Source organism: Molossus molossus, unplaced genomic scaffold, assembly GCF_014108415.1.
Source record: "Molossus molossus isolate mMolMol1 unplaced genomic scaffold, mMolMol1.p scaffold_m16_p_9, whole genome shotgun sequence".
In the NCBI taxonomy this organism is placed as follows: Eukaryota; Metazoa; Chordata; class Mammalia; order Chiroptera; family Molossidae; genus Molossus; species Molossus molossus.
Window position 1 is genome coordinate 73510065 of NW_023425403.1, and position 15160 is coordinate 73525224.

A 15160-nucleotide genomic window follows, 5' to 3' on the forward strand; every position below is an offset into this window, starting at 1 on the left:
AGAGCTCATTAAAAAAAAAAGCAAAGCAAAGGTTTAACGTTTTTGTTCTGAAACGGGGTAAAAAAGTGCTGAGTTTTATGAGGGTAGCTGCTGTTCTGATTAATTACAACGGTCTCGGAATCTTATTGAGGTTAGGAGAGATCTGAGCTTTCTTATTTGCAAGAGAAGATTCTCTTTATTTATTGAAAAAGGCCTGATAAACCCGAGAGGTTGAAAATACATTAGGAACTCTCAATTCACAAACTGTGTTGCCAGCGTTAATTTACTAATGATTCAAATGAAAACAAGAAAGCTTGACTATCTACCTCCAAGGCAATTGACAACATCCAGCGTGATAACATATGTAAAAAGCACTGGTTGTTTTAGTAGCAGGTATTATTGTTATTAGCATTTCTTCCTAATGAATGAGTGAGCTAGCAGCAGAGATCAGGGTAATAGCTTTGCACAGGGAGTAAAACTCTAACTGGAGACCAGATGACAGAGCAGAAGGTTGTAATAGCACAAGCCTTCAGCAGAGAGGACTGTTAGAAGGGGTGGTTACAATAGGAACAGCAGAGAAGGAGAACATTTAGTTGAAGGGAATTCTACTCCCACCCCATTTTTTTCTTGTAATTGCTTCGGGTTCTCAAAGATAAATAAACATAAGTGAGCTGTGCGAATATTTTCTTGTACTTGGGGATCACGTTATAATTCATATTCTTTCATTCGATTTTAATGCATCACCTCCATTTCTTGATTCTTATTTCTTCTCAGCTTGGTTACAATTGATCTTAGAATTCTTAATTCTTATTATTTTTATTTTGGATTGTCTACACTCTCTGGAGAAATCATTTTTTATCCTCATGGAAAATATAGTGACTTTTCTTAAAAACGTGTGATAGTGCTTTTTCTTAAAAAGGATATGTTAAAAATGGATATGTTAAATTTTTTTTAAAAAGGGTATGTTATTTTAAAAACGTGTCAAAAAAAGGAATATGTTAAAAATGAATATGTTGAGGCCCAAATAGAAAGAGCCTGTGGCTTTCCTTGGATATTTAAAGGAGCCAGTGCATATTTGTGAAAATATAACATTGAGACATTGTCCTTGTTTTTTCTTCACTCTAAGCTACTGTAGGATGGGTATTACATTTTAATCTTTTTTTATTATACAGGAATAGTCAAAAGTAGGTTTACAGTTGTTTGGATAAAAAAAAGTCATTCAGTTTGTGATGATTACAATAGCTTTCCTAACTGTTTCCCGTACTCGCAATTGTAAACCTACTTTTGCCAACACGTGTGCCGACTGAGGAAGTTGCACTTAATCAATATCTATTGAATTAAATTAAGTGGATGTGGGAAAATAATCTTACAAAGCTTTAAAACATGGTGGTTTTTTTTCTTAAAAATCAAAATGAGAAAAATAATTTGAGATATTTTTTGTAATGAATGAAGCTATGACCTCCTGGCTTTGTATTTTGTAGACATAGATGAAATAGTTCTAAATTGCATGTTGGACCATGAAGCCAGCATCTGTATAGCAAATAAATATTTGGTAATAGGATTTTCAACCATGTAACAAAGAGTCATGTTGGCCTTTTTGGGGTACTACTTCTTCCAAATGCAGTTCGTGTACCCCCAAAGCAAACTAAATTCTACATTCATTTGCACAAGTTCACAATAGTGGGAATGACTTACATGAAAATAGCCCTTACCTTTTTTTTTTTCAATCTAATGGAATAAAAAAATGCTCTCATATTATCTTTACCATTTACATTCCAAGTTAGTAAAAAACAGTTTAAACGTTACTTTTTTGGATTGCTAAGAGTAACCTAAAGTTGGGTTTCTTAGATCTGAAACTTCTTTTGCTGTGTTTAAGATTATGTTTAAGAGTTATTTTTTTGGAAAAAATATTGAGCCTAGTTTAAATTCTATTAAGATTCTTAAATAGAAATCTGTAAATTTATCATGTTAGCAACATTTTTATTAAGCAAAAATCATCCAAGATTTACTGCCCACTTAAAATTCAAATTTTCCAATCTGAAAAAAAAGATCTTAGGTCATTGTGAGGTCCTCTATAATGCACATTATTTACTTTATTACACAGATCACCTATTCTCTAGAATAATAGTTCTCTAATAATATCCTCATGACACAAAAAAGATCTTAATTTTGAAGAGTCGTGAGACCTACTTAGAGGTGCATCACATGTTTGAACTCCTGATAAAGATCTGGATAAAATTTCCTCTCTGAACGCTGCATTTTTCATTGTATAACTACAGCATGTCTGTGTGGGTTTCAAACTGTCATCATCTGGTGAACTCTAAAGAAATTTAGTTTCCAACAGATATCACATAAAAATTCTTTTTCCTCCTGAGGATTTACAATTTGGGAAAATAAAAAATCACTGCATGATTTTGCTCACAAGACAGCGACCTATAGAAAACTAATTCAAACCACTTAGAGCTAGTTCTGTTCACAAAGTTTGATTATTTGTATTTTATAAGTAAAAATAAAAACTTTATATATTTTTCTGTTTCTTTATTTCAGTGTATGAGTATTGCTATTGTGTAGAATAATTACTTCTGCAAAATATAATGTACAAATTAATTACCGTTCCTTCAAATACACATATATTCTACAATTAATAATAAAACAGATGAGGATTTTAACAATTGAGTATTGTCGGGTCTCAAATATCACATTTCAAACTACAATACTTGATTATATTAAAATCCATTTTATATTTTAAAAATTGTACTTGGTGCATTTCTTATAAACCAGATTTTAGTATGCATTATAATAATTAAAAAAAAAGTTGAATGACTAATAATCTTGCTAGATGCAAAAATATATTTGATATAATAATACTTAAGAATATTAAAGTAGGTTATTTTCCACATTACCATGTACCACTTGACCTTCTCCAAAATAGTTCATTTCAAAATCCAAGGCTAGGTTGTTGGATTCAAGGAATATTATTAATTCTACAAACAATAGATTAAGAGTCAAGATTAAACTGAACCAGATAAAGTGCTTTGGATTCAGAAAAGGAGTAGGATTAAATCAATGCTAAGAAAAAACATTTTTTCCTACTTGACTCCAAGAAAGAATAGTGTTGCCCTGGCCAGTTTGGCTCAGCGGTTAGAGCGTCGGCCTGTGGTCCGGAGGGACCCAGGTTCGGTTCCCGCTAAGGGCACGTACTTCGGTTGCAGTTTGTCCCCGGCCCTGGTTGGTTGTGCGGGTGGCAGCCACTTGATGTGTCCCTTCACGTCGATGTTTCTCTCTCTCTCTCCCTCCCACTCTATCTGTACAAAAAAATGGAAAAATATCCTCGGGTGAGGATTAAAAAAAAATAAAATAAAAAAAAAGAAAGAATAGTGTTAGAATACGCAGAAAATTTGGACAAATGAGAGTAGGGTTCTCATCTAACTTCTGAGTATCCAAGTGTTCCTGCACCCGTGTGGTAAGAAATGTCATTATGAATTATCTATAGAGATATGTCTGAGGCAGCCTACAGTTTATTCTGGCTCCAGTGTGCTTTGCATATACCTAGGACAAGTTACCAAGAGCCAATGAATTTGTCATGTTTTGAAGTCTGGATGAGGAGCAAATAGCTGTGAGATGCATGGATGTCTAAAGGCCAGCTGCAATAGCGTATCTCTGTAAATTAGTGAGGTTAGGTGATTATTTACCAAAAGAATATAATAGTTTTCTAATATCTCAGGTCCTTGCAACTTGGACTCAACCATGAGAAACTGAAACACTGAAGGACAGATAGGATGGGGAGAAGCCAATTGACAGAAAATAAATATCTGCTCTTTGCATTATAAAAGTTTTCAAACCAAAGCAATTTTCATTTTTGTAAGATGACAATACAATTCTTGTACAATGTCGTTTATGAATTGAGATGGGCTAGCGAGAGATCACATCCACAATGCAAGGCCAATGTAGAGCAAAATGGCTTTATTGCATGTGCCTGGGTGTGTAGGTGGGCTGAGTTGAGAAAGGGTGAGCCTTGAATAACAGTTGGGGTGTAGGTTATATACTCTACTTTTAGCTTCTGGCAGTTCCTGCTGACGTACTCTGCCTGGACCATTGTTCACTTTGCAGTCAGACTGGTCTAGTATCCCAGCCTCTATCTGCTGGGTGATTCATTGTTTTAGGGATAATCCAGATAATCCTTATCCATACTCAACAGCAGGCTGAGCAAAAATCATGCAAGCAACACATTTTTCACCATTTTTGCCTTTCACAAACTTTTACTTTATTCTTTAAAACATTATTAATTTTTTCACTATTCAGTTACATATGTGTAACCTATACTGTAGTTAACGCTAGTAATTTTAACTACATGTATATGTACCATTATGTTTATCACTTGTCATAACTACAACAAATATTGGCATCCATCATACTGTAATTACTCTACCATGATATGGCAGAATTGGATAGAACAGAAGTAAGAAAAGGGCTGTAGCCCTTTATTCTAGAATTAAAAAAGGATACTGTGGTACAATGCACAAAACATCAGATAGGAATCCTTGTTATATCATTATCAGGATGGTTGAAAATGTTCTCTGTAATTTGCCTTGGCTTCTTTAGACTGTTACCTTTGACATAGTGAAAAGGACCCAGTGAAAGCTGGAAGATGATCTGACACCATCATTTATGTCCTGCTATTGTTAGGAGCTGGCTTGGAACTCACGGATGGGCCATGGTGTTCTACTATTTGATGTAAACACCTTCACAGTACAGTCGAAACAGACAAGGGCACAGTGAGCATGAAGGATCAAGAGAAAAACAGGGCACTTCATTATCACAACTGAGCAAGCCAAGAACATTTTCCAAAACTCAATAAAACACTAAACACTCCTCCATCCTGGTTAATACATATAACATTAGCCTTTATTTGTTTCTTCCACCTTCTAGGTAAGAATTATTAATATAACCAATCATAAAATTGTATAGTACTGAAACCAAGCGATGGTGTTGGGGTCCAGGTTTGTTGTCTTGAAACACTAAAGAATGAGTTCATGAGCACAGTTACAAGCAAAAGGAAAGTTTATTTGAAAAACACACAAACTCCCCTCAGTGGAGAGGGGACCCAAGTAGGTTGCCCCTAGGGGTAGATATATGACTTGCTAACTTCTGATTGGTTCTTTTTTTTTAAATTTATTCATTTATTTGTGTTACAGGTGTTTCTCCTTTTTCCTCAATGATCCCCCCTCCCTGTCCCTCCCCGCCCAGTCCCCAGCTTTGTTGTCTATGTCCATTGTTCATGCATACATGCATATAAGTTCTGTGGTTTATCTCTCTCCCACCACCCCCTCTTCTGGGGGTTGTCAGTCTGTACCCCACTTCCACGTCTCTGGGACTACCCCATTCCTCAGACTGTTATGTTCATTATATTCCACAAATAAGTGAGATTGTATGATACTTGTCTTTGTCTGTTTAGCTTGTTTTGCTTAGGATGATATTTTCCAGGTCCCTCCAAGTCGTCTCAAAGGACACGAGATCCATATTTCTTACAGCTGCATAGTACTCCATTGTGTATATGTACCACTGCTTTTTTTATCAGTAGACACTGGTCTACTGATGCACATTTGGGCTGTTTCCAGATCTTAGCTATTGTAAATAGTGCTGCTGTGAACAAGGGGGTACATATGTTCTTTCTGGTGCTTCAGGATTCTTAGGGTATATTTTTAGAAGTGGGATCACTGGGTCAAATGGCAGTTCAAATTTTAATTTTTTGAGGTAACATCATAATGTTTTCCATAGTGTCTGCACCAGTCTGCATTCCCACCAGCAGTGTACTAGAGTACCTTTTTCTCTACACCCTCACCAACACTTGTTGTTTGATGGTTTGTTGATGGCGGCCATTCTGACAGATGTGAGATGAAACCTCATTGTTGTTTTAATTTGCATCTCTCTGATGATTAGTGATGTTGAGCATTTCTTCATATGTCTCTTGGCCATTTGTATGTCCTCTTTGGAGAGGTGTCTATTTAGTTCCTCTGCCCATTTTTTAATTGTTTTTTTTTGTCTTCCTTTTGTTGAGTTGTTTGAGCACTCTATATATATTGGAAATTATCCCCTTATCTGATGTATCGTTGGCAATTATGCTCTCCCATATAGTGGGTTGCCTTTCCATTTCAGTGGTTGTTTCTTTTGCTGTGCAGAAGCTTTTTAGTTTGATGTAGTCCCACGTGTTCATGTTCTCCTTTGTTTTTGTTGCTTAGGTGATATATCAGTGAAAATTCTGCTGCATATGATGTCTGAAATTTTGTTGCCTACATTTTCTTCTAGAATTTTTGTGGATTCATGAGTCACATTTAAGTCTTTTATCCATTTTGAGTTTATTCTTGTATATGGTGTAAGTTGATGGTCTAGTTTCATTTTTTTGCATGTAGCAAAAAACCATTTATTAAAGAGGCTGTCTTTACTCCACTGTATGCTCTTTCCACCTTTTTCAAATACTAATTGAACATATAGTGTGGGGTCCATTTCTGGGTTCTCTATTCTGTTCCATTGATCTATCTGCCTGTTCTGATTGGTTTTTTCAAAGAATTCTGCCTCACCCTGGCCAGTTTGGTTCAGTGGTAGAGCATCAGCCTGTGGACCAATGAGTCATGCATCTGATTCTGGTCAAAGGCATGTACCTCGGATGCGGTTCTTCCCTGGCCCTGGTTGGGTCATGTGGGAGGCAGCCAGTTGATGTGACTCTATCACATCTCTCTCTCTCTCTCTCTCTCTCTCTCTCTCTCTCTCTCTCTCTCTCTCTCTCCTTCTCTCCCTCCCGCCTTCCCTCCCATTCTAACTAATGATAAATGAAAAAAACATCCTCAGGTGAGAAAAAAAAAGAATTCTGCCTCAGCAACATTTATACATTTTAAGTTTGTGTTTTCCACCAAACTGGGTTCAGCTCTAAATTACCTTGTTTTTCACAGGGCAATCTCTGCAGGCAACCTGCTTTCTGTCAAAGTATATAAGGTCCTCTATTTTATTTCCCTTCCCATGGCCTTGTACCTAACTGCCTAGCTTGCTACTATTTTCTCAATACTAATGATATAGGAGGATTAGCTTTTAGTCACAGAAGCTATATATTTACTACAATTAAGTATTAGGCAGACAAATATGGTCATAATCAATTAGTCTGTAACTATAATTTATTTCCTTGTACTTTTTCTATCTGAGAGTATTTCTTCTATAGGACTTGAATATCTACACTTAAGATTCTAATGCAACAATTTCAATCATATTCTGTTTTATGATGATATCTTTCCATATAAGAAAACTAATAAACCTCATCATATACTGAATATGAATGAAAAATGCTACTGATCTCATTTTCATGTATTTAGCCATTTTATGTTAACTATAATTTATGAGTATTTTATGTAGAAGTGTGCGGAAACTGAATATTAAGTCAGCTGTGGTATCATTTATTCATCAAAGTAGCTTGAAGAGTAATAATTTTAAGATATTTTGCTATGTTTGGAGCTCAAAATAATACATAGACCAATATCTTAAACATATTAGTGGCTAGGTTTATATTTTTATTAATATCGGTTTCTACTGGTAATTTTCCAAAATATATGCTGACATTCCGAATATTTTTTCATATCTCAAGGGAAACTTATGAGAATATTTGTGATTCTACATGTATTTCATCTGGTGCAGTTTTAATATTTTCCATGAATCGTTGATTTTTTTTGTTTTTGTTTTTTTTGCACCCATGCACATTAGAAAATTCTGTATAATTAACCAGAAATTGATGATTACTATGGAACCTATTGAGGAGATAGAGGCAAGTTAGGCAGTGAGGGACGACGGGACCATGGGAAGGGAAGGCTGAGACATGTGGGAAGTTTGAGATTACATGGAGCTCAGCACACAGGCAGGCAACCCAGTACACAGAGTATATGAACGTGTATTTGGGCTCTACAGATCTCAAAATAAAAACTAAAATCAACCTGGCAAGTTTCTGCCTTCAAGGCTAGAAACTCCCAGCCACCATTTATAAAAACACAAATTAGAAGCTCCAGAAAGAAGCACAGGTCAATTACATAACAAAAACCCAGAGATGCCTGTTTCAGGTAAAGTGTGGGAATCGCGATTGATTGTATAATTTCAAGGAATTTTATTTTTAAAGAACATAGTGCTGGAGATTCTGCTGGGAGCAAGGCAACAGGATTGCTGAATGACTGGATTTGGGGAAAAAATCAAAAGCAAGCATAGGGTTGATCCAAGGGCGTTTCCTAATAGGCAGGAGAAATTGAAATGATAAAAAAAGGGAAGCCACCAAGGCACCTATAGATGACCTAGGGCTGAACCCAGTCAGGTGGGAAACACAAGCTTTAAAAGGCATGAATGTTGCTAAGGCAGAATTCCTAGAAAGGGCCAATCAGAGGCTAGTAAAGTATATATCTACCCCTAGACTACAGAGTCCCACCAGCAGCCCTCTTGGGTCCCCTCCCCGCTGCGGGGAGTCTGTCTATTTTCCAAATAAACTTTCCTACCGCCTACTGGTGGTCCCTGAACTCATTCTTCGATTTCGGGAGACAAAGACTCCAATCACTGCTGCTTGGTTTCTCTAGACACAGCCTATAAGGTGCCGGTAACTACCGCAGTTGTTCAAGTGTCCACTGCGCTAATAAGGTTACATTTAGGTTATGCTCAAAGGAATATGTTATTAAACGAAATATTTGAATAATTTGATTAATGAGAAAGATAATGTAAAGTGTAAAGATCTATAGATGTTCATTAATATGTCACGAATTAAAAGTAAGCAGACTGTGGGTCACTATGTTTCACAATAACTTTAGTTAGCCTCACAAGTAAGGACACGCTCCCCACCCGAAGTCCTGGAACACAGCCAGCCCCACAGCAGTGCAATGCACGGGCTGCAGCGCCGCTCCCCCGGACTGCACCCGAGTGAAAAGTGGATGACAGCGGGATCATCTGGCCAGCTGTCGTGTGGTGCCGGAGTGGGGAGATCTCAGAGAGGCCAAGCTGGAGGAGCACGCTGCAGACACACCGGAGAACAATTTCAAGTAATGAAGCATGGCTGCTGAAGAGTGGGGAGTGGTATCAGGGGACCGTCCCACCCGGCGTGGAGCAATCAGAGCGGCAAAGGTGTTGCAGAGGCGGTGGAGAAGCAGCATTCAGACGGCCACAGCTTCTTTAAAGTGCAGTCACCCTCCCAGAGAGGGGTGGCCACTGGTGTTCACTGAGTGAACGATGCTGATTTATGACCATACATTTTAGTAGCATTAAAAGGAAAAGGAAAAAAAAAAAAAAGTACTGTATTTTCATGAACATTTTCTGCGAATGCTACTTCCTTCAATTATGCATCCAAAAATTCATTGCATAATGACTAATCCAATAATGTCTATATAACTGTGCTATAAGCTTTTCACATATCGGGAAATGTTTGCTATGGGAACTTCCCTGGAAGTTCAGTTAGTTCGTGACTGGCAGAAACCAGGAAGACATTAAGAGCAGTCTTAGGAGTCAGGCCATCCAGGTGTTGAAATCATGTGTCTGACAATGTACAGAATTTTAGCCCTGTATGAGTTGCAAACTTCTCTTAGTTTCAGTTATCGTGTTTGCATAAACAGGCTCTCATAGGGCTACTGAGAATACAATGTACAGAAAATACTCAATACTGTGCTACGCCACATGATTCCCAGGAGATGTATAATTATTTTCTGAGTGGTCTACAGAAAACCTGTAAGAAGTTAGCAGTTCGCATGCACAGTGCTGGTGTCTGAAGGATGGATGCTGTATAGCATCCATGCAAAGTGGGCTATGTGGTCCAGTCAATATTGCTGTGCATTTTTAAAGAAACTATATAAATATAAACTATATAAAAAGAAACTATAGATGGTAAAGAAAAAAAAAAAGGCTTCTAAAGGCATACTTAAATGACTTAAATGAGAGTGAATAAAATTCCCTTATGAGTTATGTTTGAAATTAACTCGCAAGTGAATTCTGTGAGGATCTTGCATTTTTATCTTTATATATCTAGTGCCCAGAATAGTGTCTGAGAAAATGACTCAGTGAGTAAATGGTTGTGGATGGAATGAATATAATGTAGATGGAATAAAATCCAGGGCCTTGACTTAGTTATTAATAGAAACTATTTAATATTAATAAATCTTTGGCAGAAGATGTCTTTTTTTTTTTTTTTTTTTAATAAAAGATGTACCAGTAAAAAGAAACAAATGAATTTTGGTCCCTAATAAATAAAATTGGGCTTTTTTTTCTAAATTATATGTCTAAACCATAATTCCATTTTAAATAATTGAATAATTCTCAGTTTTGTCTTTATTTTGAGGAGATAAAACTATGGTATTGTCTTATCATTTCTTTTAGTGAATTTCTTCATGTCTTTAAACAATCAATCTTTTTTTAAATTTTAATCCTCACCTGAGAATATGTCTTTGCTGATTTTAAAGAGAAAGTGGCAGAGAGAGAGAAAAAGAAACATTGATGTGAGGAAGAGACATCAGTTGGTTGCCTCTCCTAGCCACCCCAACCAGGGATTAAACCTGAAACCTAAGTATGTGCCCTGATCAGGAAGTGAACCCAAAACCTTTGGTTTATGGGCCAATGCTCCAACTGACTGTGCCACCTGGCCAGGGCAAAAGAACCATCTCTGATGTGATTAAATTATCATTTTTATTACCTTTTATTTGCATTATTAAAATGTCTAATTACTTTTTGCTATATCTATGGTTTACAGATTACATAATACACAACTGACAATTTTACATATTCATAAAGTTACAGTCTATGACCATTAGCTGCTAGTTTTTTGGTGTGTTTCATTTATGTTTTTGTTTGTTTTCAACATAAATACAGGAGAAATTTATAACTTGATTCTAATATATGTCGGACAATAATCTTTGTGCTAGAAAGCAATTTTTACAAAAAGATATTTTTGGAGTTGCTCTTATATGCTGTATGAAACTTTCCACTAGATTTTTGGAAACTGTGAGAAATTTGATCATGCTATTTAAATAATTTACTTTAAATGTTACTTTGGATTGTTTTGTGTGCCTAATTTGTCATATTAAGTTTTGTGCTTGTTGCAAACTAAGATTTAGAATTTTTGATTTCAAGATTCCCACTATTTTTAATAGGGGCTTTTGATGCCCTGAGGTAGATCGAAAGATTAAGAACTGTCATTGAAAATGCCAGTTACCTGGACTCTAGTAGCCCATCAAAAATTCTAGGTGAAAAGTTTGGAAGCAAATGCACTGATTGGAAGAAATGTCTAGTCCAAGCAAGAGCTCTCCTACCATTTCTGTTAATATGGCTAAAATTTATTTAAAGACATTTAGTGACTTTGCTGTATCTACCTCATTAGTAAAACTTTTCTACAGTTTGATTGACCTTACTGTCAAAAGTTTTTAAAATATCTAAGATAAATATAACTTTCTTCAATTTCAGTCTACCATAGCTAGTTTTAACAGTAACATCTGTTGTTAATATTTCTTCCTAATCTTTGCCAGATTCTTATAATATCATCAGAAATCTTAATTATCTATCACATTTTCTGAATTATTTTTCCTGATCTTTAAACATAAAAAAATCATTGGAGCTTTATGGTTTTCTTAGCCACCTTTTAATTAGTTTCTCTTTTCATGATTCAACTTTGTAACCATTCAACATTCACAGTAGGTTTTCCCTTCAAAGAGCTAAATGCTTTTTGCAGAGATCACCCCATAGATATTCACTACTTTCCTGTGAAGCAAAATGAATCACTATACTATGTGAGATATTTAAAATTTTAATTATATATTACTTAAATTAAACAGATACCACCATACTATACAACTCTTAGAGATAATTTTTACTTGTCAATCTATCTAAACTTTAAATTTTACCTTATGCATTGAAATATAGTATTTACCTAAATAGTTGACTGCCTTTCTTTAAAATATCATATTATCTTTAGGCACAATATTTTTAATATCAGTAACAACTTTTTATCTCAGATTAAAAATACCTGGAAAATGAGCTCTTAGTATCTATTCAAATTTCCAGTGCACCTTTGGTAATGACTTAGCAAAGATGGCTAAACAAGGTTACTAAGAAAAATATTCCCAATCATTTGTAAATTCTCCTAAAAAGTACAGATTGTATATATTTGGTAATCATATTATATTAAACTATTCTCTAAGATATAAATATATAATTAATTGTATTTAATATGCATGAAAGGTGTTCTGGATTTTTTTAAACAGAGTGAATAAATGATAATTTTTCCCATTAGCAGAATAAAATTTTAAAAATTTAATAACAGTAGCTATTTCACCAACCAAAATTTTTAGTTCTGCACCTATATTAAGAAATTAGTTTTGCTCTGTTAATATTGTAAGTAGTCAGTTATTATACTCTAAAACCTGTCAAGCATTGGTGACCAAGAAATAAGATATACATATATATATTTATCTTCCCAAAATGGTTTCCCATAAATTTCTAGTCATTCTTTTTAACATGAGAAATAATAATTGTTAAATTCTTTAAAATAAATGTAATGATAGAGGTCTTATTCACTAAATGCTTATTCTCAGCTTTCACTTAACCTTTTCTAGTCCCATAATTCTAGATATTTTGGAGCTTCTGTGTGGTTTTTAGTTCCCTGTGTAACATCCATATTGCTCACCAATGAATTTTATTTTATTTTATTTTTTAATATTTTTTCTTTATTGATTTCTGGAGAAAGAGAAAGGTAGAGGGAGAGAGAGACAGAAACATTGAGGAGAGAAAACATCGATTGGCTGCCTCCTGCATGCCCCCCTCTGGGGATCAGGCCCACAACCTGGGCATGTGCCCTGACTGGGAATCAAACCAGTGATCTCTTGGTACATGGGTCAATGCTCAACCACTGAGCCACACTGGCCAGGCACCAATTAATTTTAAATTTCTTCTACAACCCGATCGATTTCCTGAATTCTGTTCTTTACTTTTCAACAGTCCACTAGAGAACTTCACATAACTGCCTTATTCAATGTTGATTTAACAAATATTTATTTAGAATGTAGGCTGAAACAGGTCACGTTTTAGGCAATGATGATAGCTGGCAGCTTAACAGAAAATAATCAGACTCTGAGGAAATAATATTCCAATAAAAGGAACTGAAATGATATAATTAGCAGATAATTTATATTGCATGTTACAAAGTAATAATTACTGTTAGAAAAGAAAATCAAGTACTGTAAGGGAGTGGGGATTGTCAGGACACTGCATTAAGCTTTGCTGAAAATTTGACATTTTGAATAAAAACTAAAACAGATGGAGAAGCAACCCATGCATTTATTTGGAAGTGAACATTCCAGGCACAGGAAACAGCTGATACAAAGAAGGTGATTCAGGACTATTCCTGGCATAATTAAAGAATCACAAAGTGGTTCTTTGACTCATACATTATGGGAAATTAGTAGAAGAGGAGATAAACACAAGGTCAGGTCCTATAAGTCATCAAAGACTTTTGTAAAGATTTAGTTTTTACTATTAGAGAAAAATGGGAGCATTAAAAGTTTTGTTTTATTTTGCTTTATGTTTTAAACCAATCACACTGACTTCTCTATTAATAAGAGAGAAACACTCCAACATAAAATAATGATAGCTTAGACACAGATGATAGGTAGCATTAATGATGGGAGTTAAGTTTTCAGTCATTATTTCTTTAAATAAGCTTGCTGTTTGTTTCTCTCTTTTCCTGCAGGATCTCCTACAATGTAAAAGTTGGTCTGTTTTATATTATTCCGTAAGTCCCTTAGGCTATCTTCACTCTTTTCCCTTTATTTTGTTCTAGTTAATATTTACTGAACTGTCTTTGAATTTGCTGATCCTTCCTTCTGCTTGATCTAGTCTGAGGTTAAACACCTGTATTGAATTTTCACCTCTGTGATTTGTTTTGGGTATATATATTTTCTTTATATATATATATATATTTTTTTATATTTTTGTTGAAATTCTAACTTTATTCATTCTTTGTTCTGACCTCAGTGAAAAACTTTACGGCTATTATTTTGGACTCTCTTTTAGATAAATCAATTATCACTGTCTCATTAAGTTGATTTCTGGAGATTTATTTTGTTCTTTTATTAGTAACATAGTCTCTTGTTTCTTCATTTTCCTTCACTGTCTGTGTTGGTTTCTGCTCTAATAGATAAAACAGCCAGTCACCTTTCCCTGTCTTGGCAGATTGGCCTCATGTAGGAAATGAACACTGTCAAGCCACCCACCCCAAGCTCCTGGTTTTCTCTTAAACCTTTGTGATTGTCAAGCTGCTGTCTTTGTTCCTAATGGCTTTGAATAATTAAGGGTGTGCCCAAACTGGTCAGTGTTCCAAAGACCTTTGAAATGCCCAGTTACGCCTGTTGAGGTTCTCAATGGACAACTAATTGTCTGCCCCTTCAGGCTCCAGTGCAGGCTAATTGGATGCCTCACCTTCAGCAGCTGCTGGGAAATAGAGACGTTAGATAGGCAGTCCGGTCCCTATCCGGGAGAAGCTGAGAGCTGAGTGTTTGTAATTACTCTATGCTGAGCCAGAGGAAACAGTCAATGAGAGTGTCTGCATGCCCAAATAGAACCAGCTCTTTGTACTGTGTGGTGCAGCAGGAACTTGTGAATGCTAGTCTCTATCAGTCTCAGAGCTGGTTAATTTGGGAGTCAGTCCCTTGGGTGACCACATAACTGTTGGAATGCTACATGTGTAAATAAGCCCGTACTAGGGAGAAGCTGGAAACTTGGTTTCACAGTTGGAGGCAGCTGGGGAAGACAGTGGGGAATGTGCCAGCAGCTCCATCAGGTTCTCTGGAGGATCCCAGTCAGCTCTATACGCAGGCTGATTAGAAGCTGGAACCTTAGGCAGCAGCTGGGAATATTTGCACTCAAGTTCCTTCCAGGGAGAAACTAAGACCTTAGACGTTTTCACCTGCTCTGTCTGCATGAAACCCAGGAGGACAGCTGTAGAAAGTACTCGTATGCCCACTTGAACTGCTTTTTTATTTGTGTACTCTGTTCCTCTGGGACTTATGAATTGAAAGCCCGGTTGGCTATCACTGCTAGGTGATTTCAGGGTTCATTGTAGGGTGGCAGCTGAAAAACTTGGAGCTCGTAATGTGGACAAGTTGCTTCCAGGGAGAAGCTGGAGACCTGGATT